The following is a 22,219-nucleotide window of genomic DNA, read 5'->3' on the forward strand; positions in this document are numbered from 1 at the left end:
TGGGTGGGGAGTGAGGGTGGAGGGTAGGGTGGGAGCTGGAAGGAGGGGAGTTATGGGGGGAAAAAAGAGGAACAAATGTAATAATCTGAACAATAAAGATTTAAAAAAAATAAAAAAAAATAAAAATAAAAATCAAATTGAAAAAAAAAAAAAAAAATTTCTAGCACTCATGAGAGTACAGTGGTTAAGACCAACCTTGACCTGAATTCTCGCTCCCACCACCATTTACATAGCTGCATCACCTTGGGCAAATCACTGAACCTCTCTGGGCCTGTTTCCTCATCTGTATAATGGGTTTAATTAAAGTACTACCTCAGCTCAAAATCCACATAGGATGAGATTAAACAGAGATGGAAAGCCCCCCCTCCCCTGCACCCTTGAATCCATAGTTCAGAAACATTACTGAGACTTAGATAGATGTTAGTGAATCCTGCATAGAAATGTCTGGAGTGGTTCATCTATATAAATAAAAGCCTAATTGTTTGACCGGGAGTTCAACTGCTCGCTATGACGTGTGCTGACCACCAGGGGGCGGCACGAAACATGGCAGGCATTGGCGACGCAGCGCTGGCAGTGAAAGGCTGCCGGCCCAATAAGAGCAGGACGGTGGCAGGATGGTGGAGGAGAGCAGGCGGCGCCAGGCCAAGGTGGGTGCGAGCAGGGGCCAGATTGCCCCATCAATTACCCCACAGACTGCGACCATAGGCGGGGGGCGGGGCTGCCACCTGGCTCCCAGGTGCCCAGGGAGCCGGGTGGAGGGCCTGGTCCTGATTGATCACCCCGCAGGGCGGGATGGTGGAGCAGGTGAGGATGGCGCCAGGCCAAGGCGGGGTGCCAGGCAAGGCTGCAAGTCTGGGGGCAAGAGCTAGGGCTTCGAGGCTGGAGCCCGATTCCCGCAGGCCACCGGGAGGGACCCCACCCATGCATAAATTCATGCACCAGGCCTCTAGTGTGTGTGTGTGTGTGTGTGTGTGTGTGTGTATAAAAAGGCTAATATGCTAAGTGTCCTTCCCACCGTCCAACTGGTTGCTATGATGTGCACTGACCACCAGGGGGCAAATGCTCAATGCACTAGCTGCCAAGCTGCAGTGACTTGGCAGCAGCAGTTCTCGGGTGACACACCCTGAAACCAGAGAGGAGGGAGCCCAATTCCTCACGGGGCCACGTGATTCCACCTTCAGCTGTGGGTTATGTTGTTGCTAGGCACTGAGGGCCCCAAATCTGGTTTACTGCACACTTGAATTTGCGCTCACACCCTGTGCGACAGCAACTTTGCAGAGTGCCCTCTCGCACTCTGGGACCCCTTGGCGGATGTCAGAGAGCCAGTTCCGCCCTATCCCCACAGGCCAGGCTGAGGGACCCCACCTCTCGGAGGGACCCGGCTCACTCCACAGACGCCAAGGAGGGACCATGGGAGGTTGGCTCCAGGGCTTATCCAGCCCTTCTCGCCCAGTCCCGCCCCACCCGAAACCTTCTAATTAATTTCCTTTCAATGTGCACGAATCCGTGCACCAGGCCACTAGTCCTATATAATAAAAGCATAATATGCAAATCAACCGAATGGCAGAACAACTGGTCACTATGATGCACACTGACCATCAGGGGGCAGACACTCAACGCAGGAGCTCCACAGTGGGAGTACTGCTGAGCCAGAAGCCAGGCTCACGGCTGGCAAGTGCAGTGGCAGGAGCCTCTCCCGCCTCCGCTGCAGATGGGCAGTAAGGAGTGAGGGGGTCCCAAGACTGCGAGAGGGATGTCTGACTGCCAGCTTAGGCGGACATCCCCTGAGGGGTCCCGGACTGCAAGAGGCGCAGGCCAGGCTGAGGGACAGCCCCCTCCCCCCCCCCCCCCCAGTACACAAATCTTGTGAACCAGGCCTCTAGTTTAAATATAAAGCAGTTTAAATATAAGTATTTCCACTGCTTAAACGGTTTTTTAAACTACACATTTTACACATACCAAGTAGCGGCCAGCAGGCATTCTGGGGTGCCTAGATTACTGCAGTAGTCAAAGGCAGAAATATTTCCATATGCAAAAATCAAGTTTTTAGGATTATCATGTTTTGACAAAATAATCACATTCTCCTATTTTTAATTACTGACCTGTCTTTCTACCACTTAGAGCAGTTTTTCCCAAGTCTGGTGCTCAGACCACTGCTTCAGTAAATAGCTGGGTTTCCAGGGTTACTGATTCCTGTGTTCTACAATCTGAGCCTGAGGCTGCAGTTACCAACCTGTTTTTTACAACTCTCCAAGAGATTCTTAGGCTTACTAAATTCTGAGAACCACTAACTTAGAGCCTATTAACTGGTTTAATACAGATATTAAGTAATTTGTTAGTACCTCTTGCTCCACTTAATGTACTAAGTACTAAATCTCAGGGACTCAATTCTGCTTTCCACAACCAATCTTCTCAAACTCCCATCTCCCTGCCTTTACAAACTGTCACTGTGCTGGGAGGGGATGAGAACGAGAAGAGGAATATTCTGAGTACCTTCAGTCCAAATCTATTTACTTGCAATTCTTTCTGAGAGTTCTGAATTGGCTGTTTTTAAAGAAGATTTAAAGTTTCTCTTCCAAATTCCCTTTCCTCAATGGAGATTTCCTCACAGAGCAGCGGTTCTCAACCTGTGGGTCACGACCCCTTTGGCGGTCGAATGACCCTTTCACAGGGGTCACCTAAGACTATCCTGCATATTGGATATTTACATGAAGATTCATAACAGTAGCAACATTACAGTTATGAAGTAGCAACGAAAATAATTTTATGGTTGGGTCACAACATGAGGAACTGTATTTAAAGGGCCAGAAGGTTGAGAACCACTGTCACAGAGGGTTAACAAAACGAAATTTAAATGCTGCATTCTCACTCCTTCAGCACAATGAAACAAAACATAGATTTACTGGTACAACCAGTGCTTTAGAGCAGAATGGGAACTGTCAGGAGTCCTGGTGGTTAAGAGAAACCGGAAAGGTGTTTAACCCCTAGAGTGCCGGGGAGCGTGATCACGCTCCTCCTGTCTTCCGCCAAAAGTGCCGGAGCGCTATCGTGCTCCTCCTGCAGTGTCACTATTAGATGCTAGTAGTTCACTCTTTATTGACAGATGGCACCTAAGTGCAGATTTCCTAAACTGCTGTAAAATCAGCAAAAATGCCTTGGCAATTTTAGCATAGTTCCTAGGATATTAGTTGACACTCAAAGGGTTAAGAAAAAAGCAGCCATTATCCAATCTATTACAGTAAAAGTGTAAGATAATTTACTGCATCCCCACCTATTACTCAGAAAAGCATAATGGATTAAAAAAAAAATCAAGGAAGGCCTTAGAAATTGATCCTAGCTTCATTCACACTACCAATGTCAGGGTCTCCTCCTGCTCCTTGTACCATTAAGTCAAACTGGTCTTAGAACAAATCCTTCTAGCTCCAGTTTCCATGAAAATTTCACAGCAGAAAGTACACTTGAACCTTGATTATCTTTAAGTTAAAACTGTTTTCAATAGGTTGAATCCACAGACTCAAAGGGCCGAATGGAGAGTTAAAAGTTGAAAGTATAAGTATGATTATGTGAAAGCTTGCAAACTGGAAGACTAGAGGACAACAGTTATACACTATAACTTCTTTAGAAAAGATTTCTTAAAAATCAGCCGATTTTCTCATCTTTATCAGCATAGATTATTCATGACAAAAGTCAGAGAAAAACTGGTGTTTTTTCTCCGAGAATACATGAGCCCACTTTCTCAAATTTAAGGTTGAGGAGAGAATGAGATTAGATGCCCTCAGAGAAAAAAATGAATTAAGCATGATAATTACTTAAAGACTGACATTTTAGCAAGGCTTCCGGTTCAATCCTAATTCATCCATAAAGAGGAAAAATATAGAACTGTGTTTGTTGCTAAAAACGCCAAATTCTTTGATACTTCTCCCTTGAAGACATGAAGCTTAATACCGTTCCAGTTGGCCACAGGCTGAACTTAGTGACTTGCTTTGAACTAACAGCAAGTGACAGTGATGGTGCGGCTTCGTCCTTGGCTCTTTCTTGTTTCATTATTTCTGGGGGAAGCCAAGCACCACCGCACCATGAGGACACTCAATGAGCCCAATGGGAAAACACTGAGACTTGCCAACTGCGAGCATTAACCTGCTGGAGTGTGAGCCGCCTTAGAAGCAGATCCTCTGGCCCAGTCAACATACTGACTCTAAGTAACCTCGTGAAAGACCCTGACCCAGAACCACCTACCTAATTAAGCTGCTCCCGGATTCCTGACCCACAGAAACTGTATGAGATAAACAAGTGACCTTCAAACTCTGAACCTTGATCCATTTGTGATTGATGAAATCCATTTAAGGCACCACAATCAGCTTTAAAAAAAAATAAATGAACTAGTTAAAAAAGATAGCAGAATATATAACTGATAACAAGTACTAGTTCCTGAAAATTTTGTTTCAATTTTATGTATTTGTGTACATTCAACAAAGCATATGTCTCAGAATCACAACTGAAAAAGTTTGAAACCCACAAGCCTACACTTAGGTTTAAGACAAAATGTTCCCTAAAGTGTAGGAACTTTTGAGGGAATATGGTCTCAACAACAACCAACTATAAAATGAGCATTTTCTATAAATTTTATAACCAAACCAATAAAATATAAGAGACTCTAAAAATACATATTTTCAGACTTATATGTTAAGCTTGATATAAAACACAAAAGGCATGGCAGACTTATAAGTGTGGCTTGTAAAAGCATGTCACTGTCCAAACCTAAGAGGTTACCCATAAAATTATGTAGTGCAAAAGCTGCTCTGGGATACACCCACATTTATTAGTATATTACTTTAATAAACAATGTTAAAGGAAATTCCATCTTCAACCTGCGCACACACACCAATTTCTGCGAAAAACAAGTACAGTATTATTAAATTGCTTTCTGCCCACAGTCCAAGGCTCACTGGACCTATCTCTTCAGGACACAGCAAGCATATTTTTCTCATGTACCTCAGCATAACTTATCAAAACTTTCAGCACTACAAGAGTTTGCAGAATATTTATGTATAACAACTTTTGATGAATCCACTCAGATTATTTATTTGCTTGCACTATGATTTTCTTGGGAAATGTGTGAAACTATTTTTGAACGCCTAATCTGCCAAATGTATTTCCAAAATGCAAACTCAGCACATAAACACTAAACAGATACTTTAACTTATTTTTCTTATTTAATTCAGGTTACTTATGGCTCTCCCACAACCAGTCTAACAGCTTTCCCTGGAGACACTAGTCCTTCTTGCAAAGACTAAGTTTTCTCCCCAAACTTTGCGTATGCATCCATTTAATTATTTCTACTTCAAGTTGCAGAAAGCAGATATAATCTGTACAGCATCCCTTATAATGCTATGACTTGATGGTAACTAAAAGTCAAACTAATTAGCATACTTGACAAAATCTAAGAATGCATGCCTATGCCTTGAGAGAACTAGCAGCAAAACAACTGACCATTTCTAAATTCAATAGCAGCTCTAGCCCAGCAGGCGTGGCTCAGTGGTTGAACGTTGACCTATGAATTAGGAGGTCACGGTTCAATTCTCCGTTAGGACACATGCCTAGGTTGCGGGCTCAATTCCGTGTGGGGTGTGCAGGAGGCAGCTGATCAATGATTCTCTCTCATCATTGATGTTTCCCTCTCTTTCTCTCCCTTCCTTTCTCTGAAATCAATAAAAATATTTTAAAAATAAAGAATAGCAGCTCTTGAAGAAAAGTCTAGGCCAGTCCTTGACAGCACTTTTCTCTAGGAATAAGACTGAGTTTCAGGAATAACCACTGGGTCTATTTTTATACAATTACATAGAATGTAGTATTGAGAAACTATTCACTGATTTTAAGAATAAGCAGTTCTGCCCAGCTGGTGTTAGCTCAGTGGTTGAGCGTGGACCTATGAACCAGAAAGTCACTGTCTGATTCCTGATCAGGGCACATGCCCAGGTTGCAGCTTTGAGCTCCAGTGTGGGGTGTACAGCATGCAGCTGATCAGATCAATGATTCTCATCATTGATGTTTCTCTCTCTCCCTTTCTCATTTTAAAAAATCTATTTTTTAAAAAAAGCATAGTTCCTTTGACTCAAAGCCAATTACTCTAAACACATAAGCAAGTTTCTACTTCAGGGCTTTCATCTAAAACTTTAGCATTAGTTTCGCCCACTTTTTCTCTTTAGTTTCTCTTTTTTTTTTTTTAAATATATTTTATTGATTTTTTACAGAGAGGAAGGGAGAGGGATAGAGAGTTAGAAACATCGATGAGAGAGAAACATCGACCAGCTGCCTCCTGCACATCTCCTACTGGGGATGTGCCCGCAACCAATGTACGTGCCCTTGACCGGAATCGAACCCGGGACCTTTCAGTCCGCAGGCCGACGCTCTATCCACTGAGCCAAACCGGTTTCGGCCTCTTTAGTTTCTCTTAAACCAGTTCACTCTCCATGTAAGCACTCCATCATATCATAAACTTGAAAGTTCAGAGTCAAGGTCTAAAAGAACTAAGGACCCGGAGATCTTTAATAGGACTTTCTACCAATCAAAACCACTTTAGTTTCCCAGTAAGATGAAACAGATCTCAACTGGAGAGCCAATCCAAGAAGCAGGCCTGTCAGCCTGAAGGCCAACTTTGATGTTTAGTGATAGCGCACTAGAAATACTTAAACCAGGGTCAGAATTTGGTTTTGTAGGCAGACATTTAACCACTCACGTCATTTATCTCGCTGATCAAAGAACAAGAGAAGTCCAAGGCAGGTATGCAGTAAATCCATTACCCACGTTTGGACCACTAGTTACACAGCTGCCTGCTCAGTTTCCACAGAGGGAAGCAGTCATCAGTAGCACAAGTGTAACTACCCGGGTCACCAGATCAAACGCAGTGCTTTAGAAGGGACGCTGTATGTTGCATTAGCTATCTTAGATAGTAAGCTTGCCTTAAATATCTGTGAACTATGTACCAGGGCGCTGGGCTATGTAAACCAACATGGGTTGGACAACAAATCAAGGACCTTATGACCAAGATAACATGCTCTCAAACCAAAGTACCCTGCAAACTGCTGCCTCCATTCCCGGAAACATCAAGCCACATTCATTTTTAAGACTTCAAAATACTGTGCATGTAAGTTATTACATCCAGTCCTCAAGGGACTACATTGTGCTTCCAAAGACATAAAACTCTAGCAAAATGGCAACAACAAACCAGTAAACTTTAAAAGGTTAAGAATGACTACCAGACGAAGTCCCCTCGCCTGCCCTCTGGCAGCTCGGGACCCCCCTGCGAAAAGGTCTGGGACCTCTGCATTCACGGACACCAAACTCAACAGCAGAGGGAACTGTTCTTAAGTAGCAAACATGCCTTGCAGACGGATATTTTTGGACCAAAGCTTCAAAAGCTAACACCCAATGACTGACATAAACAACCAATTCAATCCCGACAGAAACTTCTTCGATCACACCCAGCTAGTCTGTTGGCACCTCTGCCTCCACACACAGCACCAACCGGCCTGGCTTTCCCATCGCCGCTGGTGACAACAGGTATTCGTGACTTATGATCTCGGTGGCTCTCAAGTCCACTCCATCTCGAGTCCTAAAGTTAGAAACGTAGGTCAGTAAGGGAGGTCAGGGGACAAAGGGACGGGCCGCGAGGTGTCCTGCACCGGGAGCCTGCAGGGGGGTCCGACCAGCAGCTCCCCCGAGCATCCCTCCCCGGAGCATCCCTCCCCGGTCCTCCTACCGAAACCCCGCACGTAAACACGGGGCTCGTGACTCAGGCCTCCGGCCCCGGTGCGCGGAGAGAAGTTCCTCGCCGCGGCTGCACATGGCCTGCAGAAGTTTGGCTGAAGCGGAGCGCGGAGCCCGGGTGGGAGCGGCAGCGGAGCGAGCGCTGCAGGCGGCGGCGGCCGAGCAGCAGGAGGCGGAGGCGGAGGCGGGCGAGGGGGAGGGGAGGCGGCGGAGGGGGGCGGAGGGGCTCTTGCCGCCACTGCGCTCGCCGCCTCCCCCCCGGCGGGAGCCGCTCGCAGCCTCTGCACTAGTCGCTCCGCTCGCTCGGTCATGTGACCTTAACGTAACCGGACAGGAAAAGCCCCGCCGCCGCCGCCGCCGGAGACACCGACCGCGGCGGCAGCAGCAGCAGCAGCGAGAGGCGGCGGCGGCGGGCAGGGCACGGCCAGGCCGCCCGGCGGTGCCTCCTCCACACCCCGCGCCACCGCGGCACCGGCGACAGGTAAGCGCGCACCGCCTCCGCTCCCGGGCTGGCGCCCACGTGCCGCCCCCGGCCCGGGCTCCGGGAAGGCGGAGGGGCGGGGGGCACCGGGCTCGCAAACGGTTCCGGCGGAGACGGTAGCAACAAAGGCGACGAATGCCCCCGGCCCGGCTCCGGGCGAAGGCAGGCGGAGGGCCGGGGTCCCTCGGGAACGCGGTTCTGGGAAGTGAGGGCAGGGGCGCCCTGGGGGCGGCGGCGGCGGCGGCGGCGCCTGGCGCCGGGCTCTGGCCGCCTGACAAAACCATCCCCCGGAGCCAGGCGGCGGCGAGTCGGCGGCAGCTCCATCCGGGGCTTTGCGGGAGGGGGAGGGGACGGAAGCCGAGAGGGCGGGCGGCGGATCGGAGGGGAGGAGGGAGGGAGAAAGAGGAGGGGGCGATTCGCGTTCCGTTCCCCATCGCCGGTCCCTCCCTTCCCGCCGCCACCGCGAAGTGCGTCCTGGCGGCGGCGGCGGCCGGTGAGCGTCCCGCGCCGGAGCCCCGAGAGGTTGGCCCGTCAGGTGCGTAATCCTGCCGCCGCCTCCTGCTGCCGCCGCTGCTGCTTCGGCGGCCAGGCCGCGAGCTGCGGAAGTGGGCTTGGGGGAGGGGAGCGGGAGAGGGAGGGGGAGGGGAGGGATCCGGTCCGACCGGAGCAGGCCCGGCCTCTCTGGCGCGTCTCCCAGCTGCAGCGGCTCCTACAGCTGCTGCCGCTACTGCCGCGGCTCCGCCTCCCGGCCGCGGGCGGGGGCGCGCACGCGCGCTTCCGGCTCCCTGGGTCTCGCGCTGTCTCCGGCTCTCGCGCGCGCTCTTCCCGCTCCCTGTCTGGCCACCGCCCGCCCCTGGCGCCGGGGCTGCTGCGCCGGCCGGGGCGTCGCGCACGGCGTAGGCGTCGGCATTGTGTTAAACTCCGCGGGACTTGGGAGAGCGCGCGCGCACGCGGGGCCGCGCAGCCCGAGTGCGTCGCCCCTCCCCGCCCCTCCCGTCCCCTCCCTTCCCCTCCCCTCCCAGTCCCCGGAGGCTGGGGCGGGCCGAGGTGCGCGGCGCCCGGACCTCCCGGCCCCCTCGGGTCTGGCCGGCCCCGCCCCCTGGAGCGGGCGGAGCCGGCGGGGCGGCCGTTGCCCCTCTCTCCCGCGGGCCGGGGAGACAGAGACCTTCCTGGGCGCCGCCGCGGGCCGACGGCGGGTGTGGGCGCGCCGAGCGGGAGGCGTCGGGCTTCCGCCCCGCGGGCGATGTGCGCCTCAGATGGGGCCGAGCTGCGCTGTGGTTTCTGGCCGCTGCGCCTCGCGGCGGGGGTGTGGCATGCGAGCCGCGCTCCGGGCAGCACAGCCCTCACCCCGAAGGGGTCCCCAGAAGGGAGGAAGGTCGGGGGTGCTGAGGCCGCTCCCCAGCCCCGTGGAACCCCCAAACCATGAACGTTTAAACAGGCTGCAGAGAGACCTGGTGGTTCAGAACATGCTCAGGAAGCGAGGGTTTTGTCATTGGGAGCTGGTGGTGAATACAGAGGGCAATAAAGAAAGCAGGGGTAGCAGAGCGAGCAAGAAAGCGGGCCGCGTGGAAATGCAGTTGTTGCCACGCCATTTGCTGCAAAAACTTGGAGCCGCCGAGCTAATGGTGCCTTAGGGAAACATCCCAGGCTCAGCCCCCCCACCCACCTGCAGTGTCCATTTGCTCATCGTAAAGTGGGCTCCCTTAGTGTGAGTCTCAGTTGTATTCATGTTCAGACGTTACTGTCTTGGTGAAATAAAACATTGAAAGGTCAGACTCACTGGCTCCCAGAACTGCAAGGTGCTCTGGGTTTCCTTAAACACGCCTCCCCCCGCCCCGTCCCTTCAGACTATGTTGACCCCGACCCAGCTCAGGAGCAGCCTGCACGTAGCAGTAGCGTTATAATCCGAGAGGCCTGAAATTTCAATAGAAAATTAGAATTAAGGCATTTTAAATCCTCATTTCTCTGATTTATTATAAACCAGAAATAATTATTAAATTTTGTTTTCTATTCTAAATACCCTTGGTGTCTATCCAGGGTGTTTTGAGGTCATTAAAAGGTAATTTTTAAGAAAGAAAGATAACTAATACCACATTCCTTTAAACTGGGTGTTTCTCACTTCAGTGCCTGGTTTATATAAGGTTATCTTCTAGCCAAAGAATTGACCCGATGTTGAAAACCATCATGAGATCTCAAAGCACAAGAAGTAATAAAACAGTGTCAGTGCCACCGATGGTCCCCAGGGAAGGAGTCCTTAGAGTGGCCGATGAACCGCCCCCAAGCTTTATTGTCCAGTCCAGCTGCTTGCTTGGAGTTTTCAAGTTTCTCCTCTCTTCAAAGAGGATGCAAATAGGCGCTCCACAAACTCCCACCAAAATACTCCAGCTGCAGAGAATAAGCCCTAGGCGTGTTTTAGCTCATAGAATAAAAACTTCCACCGTGACGGTTTCTTTTTTATTTTAAAGATTAACAAAATAAAACTTTGCACTGTCCTCCCAAGTCTACACATTTGTAAAAATTCTATAAAATAACCCTCTAAGAATATGTACCTGCATGAGGGGATATGCTTTTCCCAGCTTGAGAATTACTGAAGTAGAGTTAGGGAGTTGAAGGAGACAGCTCAGGCTGGTATGTCACATTGGCTGGGATCAGCTTCATCAGACCTGGAGCCTCCCCTGCCATCTCCTGTCTCATCTCTAGGCCCACGCATCTGTCCCTGAAGTAACTGGGAAACTGGGCACGTAGTGTGGCACCAAGCTGTCACAGTAAAGGGAGAACTGCTGGTTGGCTGGACACTGCCATAAATTCCAGAATGCACCTGGTGAAAGGGCATTTATCATTTTACCTACTGCCTTACGGTCTTCAGGTTGCAAAGCGTGACCCTGAAAACCTAAAAGGAAGTTGAGAATTTTTATTTCCTAAAGAAGAAACAAAAGGCAAAGTAAACATTCGAAGCATTAGATAGAGAACATCTTTTAAACCTTTTTTATGCTCGAATAGGTTATAATTCTTATTAGCAAATTAAACTTAAATAATTAAAATATTACTTTGAATCAAGAGTAAATACGTAAGATCCAGTGTTTCACAATGCTAATAGGTCAGTAAGGGATGGAGTCAGTAGCCTCAGGACACTTATCAGGAGGTGGCAGTCTGAGACATTTACAACCTTTTTTTTCTTTTTATGGTGCAAAGGCCAAGTTAGAGGCCAATATCTATGCTCAAGTACATAATCCCCAGTTCACATGCATGAGGTATGTATCGTGTGACTTCCTCACTTCAAGAAAGGTCTGTGCAGAGGGAGGAATTTGTAAAGCACTTTCATGTGCCTGGTTCAGTACTCGTGAAACAACTGTCTTACTTTACAAGAACTTTTAGTATACAGTTCTTGTAAATAGTGTGCACCCCTACGTTCTGCACCAGGCAAAGGGGAGCATCAAATGGTCTTGAGAACCACCTCACAGTGTGTGTGTATTTTCCTACACCATGCCTAGTCACTTAGATCTCCAAATCCCCAAAGTGTCTAAGTGTCATCTGCAGTCCCTTGTGAAACATAGGACCCCCTCGGGGCTCCATGAGGTCAAAACTGTTTTCATAATGATACTAATGTGTTACTGGCCTTTTTCACTGTTGAAAACGTGTCCCCATTGGGAAGATCCACATAACTCAATAAGCTGACATTTCCAATTGATCAATGGATGATCTTAAAAGTCACCTGCAGTTAAACAGTTCATTCCAAGCGCAAGATAGAGCAATGAATTTTACTGTAATAGAGTAGGAAAATAGCATTTATTGATGTATTTTGAGATCACACAACTCTTAAGAAACTAACACTTGTCAAGTTTTGATGTAGTATCAAAGAATATCCACAATTACCAAAAATGGCTATTAAAAATTCCTTTTTTTTCCAGCTATACAGTTGAGTTAGGCTGGATTTTCTTCAATACTCAACCAAGCTCTATCCAGTTTGCTCAGTGGTTAGAGTGTTGGCCTATGGACCGAAAGGTCACAGGTTCTATTCCAGTCAAGGGCACATCCTTCCCACCAGCAAGGGCACCTACAGGAGCCAGCCGATCAATGTGTCTCTCTCACATCAATGGTTCTCTGTCTCTCTCCGTCCCTTCCGCTCTCTAAAAATCAATGGGAAAGGATTAACAACAAAAAAATACTCAACCAAAACAAATTATCACAACAGTCAGTGGAGCGCAGAGTAGATGCAGAACCCAGCTCTCTTCTACTAAAGAGATTTGTAAAATTACGACAAGATGCCATTTCACTAATTTTTGTTTTGGAAAATATATTATATTTTTAATAAAAGTGTTACATTAGCGCACAGTGGGCTTAATAAAGGAGTCCTGATACCAAAAAGTATGAGAATTCCTGCCCTCAAATCCTATAAAATAAAAAGCTAATGCGCAAATCAACTGAACAGCAGAACGACCGGTTGCTATGATGCACACTGACCACCAGGGGGCAGATGTTCAATGCAGAAGCTGTCCCCTGGTGGTCAGTGCGCTCCCACAGGAGGAGCCCCGCTCAGCCAGAAGCCCTGAGCCTGGGCTCACAGCTGGCGAGCACAGCGGTGGTGGCGGGAGCCTCTCCTGCCTCCGGAGCAGCGCTAAGGATGTCCGACAGGGAGCAGGCCTTAGCCGTCAGTCAGACATCCTCCAAGGACTCCTGGACTGCAAGAGGGCGCAGGCCAGACTGAGGGACCCGCCCCCCCCAACCAAGTAAATGAATTTTGTGCACCAGGCCTCTAGAATTACTCAAGACTTTTAATGAAAACACATTTGGTGCTCCTTTGTCTGGCATACACTGAGCTATTTCTGTAGATGACTATATTTTCTTCAGATTGATTTTACTAATCATACAGCATTTTTAAAAAGGCAGTCTCTGCTTTGGTGGGTTATTATAAGCAAATTAGATTAGGTTTTAAATTTTGTTGTGTGTTCATATGTAGATTTCCTTAAAGTTGATTGTAGCATAATGCCTTTAGAGTTATAACTTTAATATCAAGTCTTTATTCGCCATAAATCTCTAACTTGCTTCTCCTTGACACCTAAACTGTCCCTGAACTGGCCTCAGCTTATACTCAGAAACTAAAAACTAATTTTAATGTTAACAAAATATAATTGAAAAGACAAATCTTTTACAAGTTCATGTTTTCCGAAGTCAAAATAAGTGCTATTGGTTCATTTATTTCCCTCCTTTTTTAATTACTATAGAAGAGGATTGACTAAAAAAAAAGTTAAAATATACATATACCATTCTGTCACCACAACTAAATAAGATACATTTCCTAGCTTTGAAATACAGTTCTAAAATATATTAAAATTCAAATGACCAGGCTTGTTCAAGTTTACTTTATGGGCCTTCAAGTATTAATTATTAATAATACTGAAAAAAAGCAGTTTTTCCATCCTGGTAAGTGGTCTAAACCACTTGAAAGAATCAATCTTACTTGTGGGAAGTGCTTTTCTGTTACTGATGCATGCTGTGCATTACAATTTTCATATATGCTTCACTTGAATAAAATCAAGGACTTCAGAGGACCTTTGAGTGCCCTTGAAATGGGTAGTCTAAGTGGTATTTTGTATCTTCAGAGAGCTATTATCTTTAAAAAGTAAATCATCAATTCCAAGAGCTGTTTTGGCCTCCTCTTCTCATACTAAAAGTGGAGGAACTTGAGTTGTCAGAATACAGTGTGATTATGTTTGTTCCATTCAGCTGTACCTCCCAAAACTGAGTAACAAGGATCAGCCCACATGTGCTATGTGATAGAAGCTGAAAGCCCTTGCCATCTGGGTAGTATCAGTTATCAGTGTGGGAAACAGTGGTGATCAAAGCCAAAGCTTTAAACAATATAAACCATCATTTACATTTGGCTTTGGAAAGTGTTTTTCACTTATTTCAACATGACATCTTATAGTCTCTGAATTTACTTAAGGGAAAAACCACTTTGTACATTTAAACATACATAAAGAAGGCATTCTATGAAAACCCGCTTTTAAGAATTGCCTCCGCCCTGGTTGGTTTGGCTCAGTGGTTAGAGTGTCTGCCAAAGGACCAAAGGGTCTCTAGTTCAATTCCCAATCCCTGCCCAATCAGGACACGTGTGGGATGCAATCAATCTATGTGTCTCTCTCACATCATTGTTTCTCTCTCTCTCTCTCTCTCTCTCTCTCTCTCCCCCCCCTTCCTTCCTCCCCTCCACTCATTCTTAAAAAAAAAAAAAATCAATGGAAAAAATATCCTTGGGTTAGATTTGATTTTTTTTTTTAAATTTCAGAGAGGAAGGGAAAGGTAGACAGAAATAGAAACATCAATGATGAGAGAGAATCCTTGATCAGCTGCCTCCTGCACACCCCATACTGGAGATCAAGCCCGCAACCCAGGCATGTGCTTTTGACCGGAATCGAACCCAGGACCCTTCAGTCTACAGGCGGACGCTCTATCCACTGAGCAAACATGCTAGGGCTCCTTGGGTGAGAATTTTTTTAAAAAGGAAAAAAAATTGCCTCCCTTAAAGAAAAGAATTATGCATAGTCTAAAAAAAAAAAAAAGAATTGTCTCCCTTCTCCATCTCTGCTCACTATTCTGATTTAGATTTTTTCTAAGTTCCATTAACAGTGTTAAATGGCTGGGGGCTTTATTAGCAGTCCTCTTAGTATTAATAAGAACTTTTAGGAATGATCTATAGCAAGGTAGGGTAGTGGGAAAAGCATGAAATTTACACACAGAAGACCACGGTTCAATGAACTCCTGTTTTTTACCGTTTTTACTTCTCTGAACTATCATCTAGTGATTTAAGGATGTGGCTTCTGGAGTCAGACATACCTGGCTTCTCCCAAGACTCTCAGACACAAATCACAGTCAGGACTTCAGAGCTCCAGACCTTTACAACGAACATGTAGATGTTCTGCACAGCTCTCCTTGGGTGTCTGTGAAGCCTCTCCACCCCAACCTGTCTACACCTCACTTCATGATCTTCCCCCCAAAATGGGGGTTTTGCCCCGGTTCCCTCTCCTGGCAGAGAGCCCCATGATCTATCCAGTCACACAGGTTAGAATCCTAGGAGTCATCTGGGACACCCAGATCTTCCCCATCCTCCTCCATCTAATCCACCAGCCAGTCCTCTGATTTTTTATCTTCCAACTATCCCCGCCCCCTTTTGTCTTCATCATCACCACCCAGTCTGTCATCTCCTTTCTCGACCACTTCTACCATGTCTCCCCTCTCCCACCTCTGCATCACCTCCACCTCCCCAACTTAGTTAGCTTTGCAATTGCAGGCATCTGCTGATGTCACCCTGCCTCTGGAAATCCCCTGCAGTGGCTTCTTACCGCCTTTAGGATGGGAACCAAAATCCTTAACCGACCTGAGTCTCCAGCCTCATCTTGCCTCATCCTTCTCTGTCTGGCTCTTGGCCCTAAAGCCACTGTGACCTCCTTCCCACTCCTCAATTGCATCTTGCTCCCTCCGATCTTAGGGCCTTTGCAAATGCTGATCCCTCTGCCTGGGATACTCTATTTTGATCAGTTAACTCTTCTCATTCTTTATTCACTTAACTGGCATTTCCTTACAAAAGCCTTCCCTAGCCCTAGCTGGTTTAGCTCAGTGGATAGAGCGTTGGCCTGCAAACCCAAGTTCTATTCCAGTCAAGGGCACATGCCCGGGTTGTGGGCTCGATCCCCAGTAGGGGGCGTGCAAGAGGCAGCCAATCAAAGATTCTCTCTCATCATTGATGTTTCTGTCTTTCTCTACCTCTCCCTTCCTCTCTGAAATCAATGAAAAAAATATTTAAAAAAAACAAAAGCCTTCTCTAATCCCCAAACCCCAAATTAGACCCCAGTTTATGATCTCATATTTATTTATATTTTTCTTTGATAGCTCTTATCAGAGTTGGCTATTATAAATGTGTATACTTATTTGATGACACCCTTGAACTCTGTATTCTGTGTATCACTGCATCCACTGTGCCTGGTACCTTAGAAAGCTCTCACTAAATACCTGACCACTTCCCAAATCTGCTTCTTATGAGTTAGCCCTACATGTGGGCAAGGTACGTCACTTCTCTAAGTCTAAATTTCTTCTTCTGGAAAGAGGATAATTGATCCTTGGCACATAAGTGGTCATTTTTAAATTAATGCTGTAGTTATTATAATTAATAATGAATAGTAAGAAAGTGATTTGCCATGGTATTGAGGATTAACTGTTATGTGTAAAGGATTATCATAACTCTAAAACACTATTCAGAACTTAATTGTTAACATGAAGTAACATTTTAAAATTGAAATATTTTTCCAAAATGTAGGGCACAGTAAATTGATGAAGATTTTTTAGGTTAATCTAAGATCAATCGAAATTGAACTTTTACCCCAAATCACCCATCTAGTCAAGGCCAAGCCATGACTGGGACTCAACACTCTCCTCTCCAAACATATAGTTATCAATTTATTTAACAAATACTGAACACCCGACCACTTGCTGTGCACATGGGCAAAGTAATAAATGATAAATAAGGCTTAGTGCTGGCTTTCCGGAAGCATCAGGCAGACACTTGCAAGCTGTCTTGTTCGCGGATGCCCCGGGCAGGACATTTCTGCAGAGGACAAGTACAGCTGGGGGGAGGGGGCAGGTGGCAGTGTGCGTCCTGCACAAGGGCCTAAGGCCCCTCCCCACCGTCTGTAGAAATCAGGCTGCTGAGCTGCCCAGCACTGAGAGCGAGGCCTCAGCAGTGAGTGGTGCAGACCGTTAGGACCCAGCAATTTCCTGGGCATTCAAAGCCTCTGGGCAAAGAAAATTGCCCTTCTTCATCTTCTCATTCATCCGGAATTGCCAAAGTGAGTGAAATAACATCGTTGTGTGTCTGTTATTTACGTACTTGCATGAAACTGTATTTTTCCCCCCCTTTATTGATTTGAGAGAAAGAGAGAGAGAAACATGGATGTGTTGTTCCACTTATTTATGCATTCATTGGTTGCTTGGTGCATCGGACAACACTGTAACCAACAGAGCTACCCAGCCAGGGTGAGACTAGATTTTTGGTGATACTTGGACTTCAGAACAAATTGGGACACTAAATGATCACTTCGTAAAGATCACCAAGCGGACAATCTTGTATCAAGAAAGCAATCAGGCACAACTTGATGTCATACAGTAAAATCTTAGGTTGTGATGTCTTTGTGTGGAAAAAAAAAAAATTCCATATATTAAGTCTAGTGCCAAACTTGCCCTTCCTTTAGAAAGATATTCTGACATTATGTCCTTTCTACCTATTTACATTTTTAAAAATCTCCCTGCCCAGCTGGTGTGGCTCAGTGGTTGAGCGTCGACCTATGATGAACCACGAGGTCACTGTTTGATTCCCAGGCAGGGCTCATGCCCAGGTTGTGGACTCGATGCCCCAGTGTGGGGTGTGCACGAGCAGCCAATCAATGATTCTCTCTCGTCATTGATGTTTCTATCTCCCCCTCTCCCTTCCTCTCTGAAATCAATAGAAGTATATTTTTAAAAATCTCCCATCCCTACCAAGCATGTATATCTTTTCTTGCAAAATAAAGAGGGAGCCACAGACTGTTGGAGCGCTGTTTCGAGGTTGGGTGTGTGGTTTTTAGAAGGTCTGTGCAATCCCAGGCCTGGAAGCCATCAGATTAGATCCACACTAGAGCCTGTGGTGCAGAGTCAGCAGGGGTTGGGTCATGCGGGCTGGGTGAGCTATGCTGAGGAATTTGGGTTTCTTCCTAAAGGCAGTAGGGAGTCACAGGAGGATATTAAGCAGGATAGAAGCATCGCATTTGACCTTTGGGAAGATCATTGTGGAGGGATTAGAGGGGCGCTAGAGCTGGAAACAGATGAGCGGGGAGGTAGAGCTCAGGTGTGATAGGGTTCAGGTAGGAGGTGGGTGGCTGACTGATGTGACGGGTGGAAGAAGTGGAGGCCTGAAAGCTGAACTGAGTGCGCTAGCTTGGTCAAGGGGTGGCTGATGGCGCCAGGCCTAGGCTGGGGGAACAGAAGGATCAAGTTTGTATCTATGGCTTTTACAATCCTTTTGGAGAAAAGGGGGTGGAAGAAAGCGGGGGGAGGATTTGGGTTGTTTTACCCAGATTGAACGTAGGGTTCCTGTGGGACAGCCAAGTGCAAGTGGATCAGATCACTAAAGAGCCTGCAGATGAGAAGTGGGCTGTGGACCAGAGGAGGGGAGCGTCAGCAGAAGAGGAATCGTTAATGGGGATTAAAATAGAATAGCCAGAGGTGAGACCAAAACCAGCACAGCGGCCTGGAAGCCAGGACCGAACAGTGATGGTGCAGGAGGAAGGGTGTTAAGTGCCGCAGAGGTGGCGTCTGTGGGGCTGGGGCACAAGCCTGGGTGACCTTGGTGAGCCATTGCAGTGCAGGGGGCTGATGTGGTTGCTGAGCAGTTGATGGAGGTGGGAGAATAGACATCCATTTCCACAAGGTGGGGGCACCTTGAGCAGGGCGGCCCGTTAGATGCTGCATCCTCAGCCTACGAAGCATTCTTCGCAAGTACAGCCACTTGGGAAGGGGCCACGTGAGGAAAGAAGGTTTGGGAAAGGGCAGTACTGTCAGCTGGGCTGGGCATGTAGGGTGGGAGTTGCCCGTGATGCACTTCAGCTAGAATCCAGGCCTGGTTCCCTCCCCCCTCCTTCCTCTGACCCCTCCTCCTCCATCTGACCCCCCCCCCCTCCCTCTGACCCCTCCCTCCTGCCTCTCATCCCTTGATCTCAGGATATTCACAAATGTAAGAGTTTAAGGTGGTTGTTTTTTTTCTTCCTGAGAAAGACTTTTTCGTGTCTCAAATAAGATTTTTAAAAATTGATCTGTGTGGGATTTTCCCCCATGTGAATTGTGAACATATGACTGTTCTTTTCTTTTTTCCTCCTTTCATTTGCTTCACCTCTCTGCGACTCCTGTACACGTGTTCTTCCCTCTGTGTTTGAAAGGCATGTCCGTCAGTGTGTTTCCTATTCTAGAGGTTCCAAAATTGAGACTCTAAAATAACCAGTAGATTCCCTTAGAAAAGAAACATTTCACAGTTTAATCATGGCTTCATTCTTAGGTCTGAATAAAATACTTATGTTAGTCAGTTCAGGGGATGAGAGGGAGCCAGTCATTTTGCTGTGTCCAAGGAGATGACATATATCTGTTAATACAAAACCTGAAAATCCTATAAAATACTGATAAGTTTGATGCCATTAAAATAAAAGTATATATGTAAAAAAATCTCTATAAAACAAAATCAGAAGAGAAAAATATTAGTAAAAGCTGTAACAAAGGGCTCACATATAATTTTCCTTATATGGAAAAAATTTTAAAGATCTACAAGAAAAAAAAAGCAACCTAATGTTTTGTTTTATTTTGTGTGTTTTTTGTTAATCCTCACTCGAGGATATTTTTCCACTGATTTTTAGGGAGAGTGGAAGAAAGAGGGAAAGACAGAGAGAAACATCAGCGTGAGAGAAACACACCAATTGGTTGCCTCCTGCATGAGTCCTGACCAGGGCCCAGGCCAGGGAAGAGAACACAAATAAGGTACCTGCCCTTGATCAGAATCGAACCCGGGGCCTTTGGCTCTATCCACTGAGCCAAACCGGCTAAGGCAACCTGATTTTTAAAAGACAAATCTATCTTTTCTTTCTTTCTTTCTTTCTCTCTCTCTCTCTCCCTCTCTCTCTCTCTCAAAATCAACTTTTTAAAAAAAGTTATGCCCAGTGTTCACCAGTTTGGGGAAATGGTGGGGATGGAGAGACAGCTCCCACATTTTAAGTGTCCATAATATTTGAATCTCTTATAACAAATACATATACTTAAAAGCAGCAGTAACAAGACTATTTCTCATTATTTTAAACAAACACGTTTGCATTGTATGCTCTGACACATCAAATGGACCCTTTTGCACTTATGGATTCTATCATCTTGAGCAAGCTACCTAACCAATCTAAGGCTATTTACTCATTTATATAATGTGGGTAGCAATTTCTCACAAAGCTCAAATAAGTTCATGTGAAATTAAGTTAATAGCACAAGGAAATGAATGGTTAACAGTAAACACTCCATAAAGAATAGCACTCTCGTCATAACACCGAGCGGATAACAGCAGTGTGTTCATGCACTTGAAGCTACTGTCAGTGGACGTGGCGCCTGAAGCTGCCTAAACGTCGATCATCTTGATTAGAGCCAGAGCACGTGACAAGGCAGCTCATCACAGTTTGCTCTTAGAAGATACACTTTTTTTGTAGAGAAAAGTAGGTTAGTGAGATAGAAAAGGAGTTCTGGCACTTTTCAGAGCACAGCCTTGAAGACAAACTTCTAAAGTTATATCCTGGTGGAAGTTAGGTTAGAGTGATGTTCTTTGTAACCCAGGTTACCTTGCAACCTGGCGCTGTCACCTGGCACCATCTCTGCCTTCATCATGAACCCCGTGCTTTCCTGTCTCCCCTTCCTTATCTGAGCGCCTTCACCTTCTCTGACATACACAGAAAACACTGGGGAACCAAGTTCCTGACCCTCCCATCCATGTTCGCACTTCAGTGACACTACAATCTAGGTCTTTATGCTCAAATTACTGCGATGTGGATCCAGTTCTTGGTAGAAAACACGCAACTCGACATCCTGGAGTCTTGCTTTGTGACCTGATCCATCTCTTAAAGTATTATTTCGTTTGATTCATTTATTTTAGGGCCCACTTGCTAGTTTCTGAATCTCTCAGCTCATCCCTATCACAGGAAGGAGAGTGGGGAATTCACCTGTTGAGTCAGAATTGCTGTGGGTCAGATTTTGCTTTAGCCCAGCCCACGGTGCTCAATGGTTGAGTGTCAGCCTATGAACCAGGATATCACAGTTCGATTCCCGGTCAGGGCACATGCCCAGGTTGGGGGCTCGATTCCCAGTGTGGGTGGGGCATGCAGAAGGCAGGCAGCCAATCAATGATTCTCATCATTGGTGTTACTATCTTTCTCCCTCTCCCTTTAAAAAAATTTTTTAAGCTTTTTTAAAAGTTTTTTGGTAATGCATTCTCCACAGTAGCTTCCATAATTCTGAAGTTATCTATTTTTTTTAATCTGGCTAATTAATTTTTATGTGTTGGGCTTTTTTATAAATTAAATTCTTTATTTTGAGGTAACTATAGATTCATATGCAATTGCAAGAAATGAGAGTGGAACCTTATATGCCCTTTACCTTTTTTTCCACTAATGGAAACATCTTGCAAAACTGTAGTATGATATCACAACCAGGATGTTGACAATGACACAGCTGAGCTACACGACATTTCTATCGCCATGGGGATCCCTCCTGTTGCCCTTCTAGAGCAGAACCCATTTCCCTCCTGCTCCCCTCACCCCTCCGCTGCCAATCTGTTCTTCATTACTGTCATTTTCAAGAATGTCATATAAGTGGAATTGTTCAGTATATAACCTATTGGGATTGGCTTTTCCACTCATCATTGCATGTATCTGTAGTTCATTTCTCCTTATGGCTGAATAGTTTTTGTTGTATGGGCATACCACACTTTATTCACCCATCAAAGGACATCTGAACTGTTCTGGTTTTTGACTATGAGAATAAAGCTGCTGTGTGTATCCATGTGCAGGTTTTTTTGTGAGTGCCAGGTCTTCACTTCTCTGGAATAAATGTCCATGAGTGTAACTGCTGGGTAGTATGGTGCTTACATATTTAGTTTTTTAAGCAACTGCTAATTGCCCTCCGGAGTGGCTACAGGGCTTTACATTCCCACCAGCAGGGTTTGAGCAATCCAGTTTCTCAGCATCCTTGCCAGCACTTGGTGCTATCATTGTTTTGTGTCTTGGCAATCCTGATAGGTATGTAGTGAAGTCTCATGTGGTTTTAACTTGCTTTCCGAATTGCTAATGTGTTTAACATCTTTTCTTATGTTTATTTGTCTTCTGTACATCCTCTTTGGTGTAAGATCTCTTAAAATCTGTTCCCCACTTT

The 22,219-nt window shown here is 46.2% G+C and overlaps 1 protein-coding gene across 4 annotated transcripts in view; it reads left to right on the top strand.

The window, feature by feature from the left end:
• Positions 1–8,031: 8,031 nt before the first annotated feature.
• Positions 8,032–22,219, top strand: part of ZBTB2 (zinc finger and BTB domain containing 2) — a 31,834-nt gene continuing 17,646 nt past the window's right edge. Inside the window, exon 1 of one of the 4 annotated variants that reach the window (XM_070417459.1) lies at positions 8,032–8,248. The gene's annotated coding sequence lies outside the window, so the exon portion shown is untranslated. Of the gene's footprint in view, positions 8,249–8,679; positions 8,784–22,219 lie in introns of those variants that run through there. The other 3 variants (XM_070417463.1, XM_070417464.1, XM_070417460.1) reach the window with 3 other exon arrangements.

This window comes from Myotis yumanensis, unplaced genomic scaffold, assembly GCF_028538775.1.
Source record: "Myotis yumanensis isolate MYYU_CA2020_CCGP unplaced genomic scaffold, mMyoYum1.0.hap1 SCAF_6, whole genome shotgun sequence".
NCBI lineage: Eukaryota > Metazoa > Chordata > Mammalia > Chiroptera > Vespertilionidae > Myotis > Myotis yumanensis.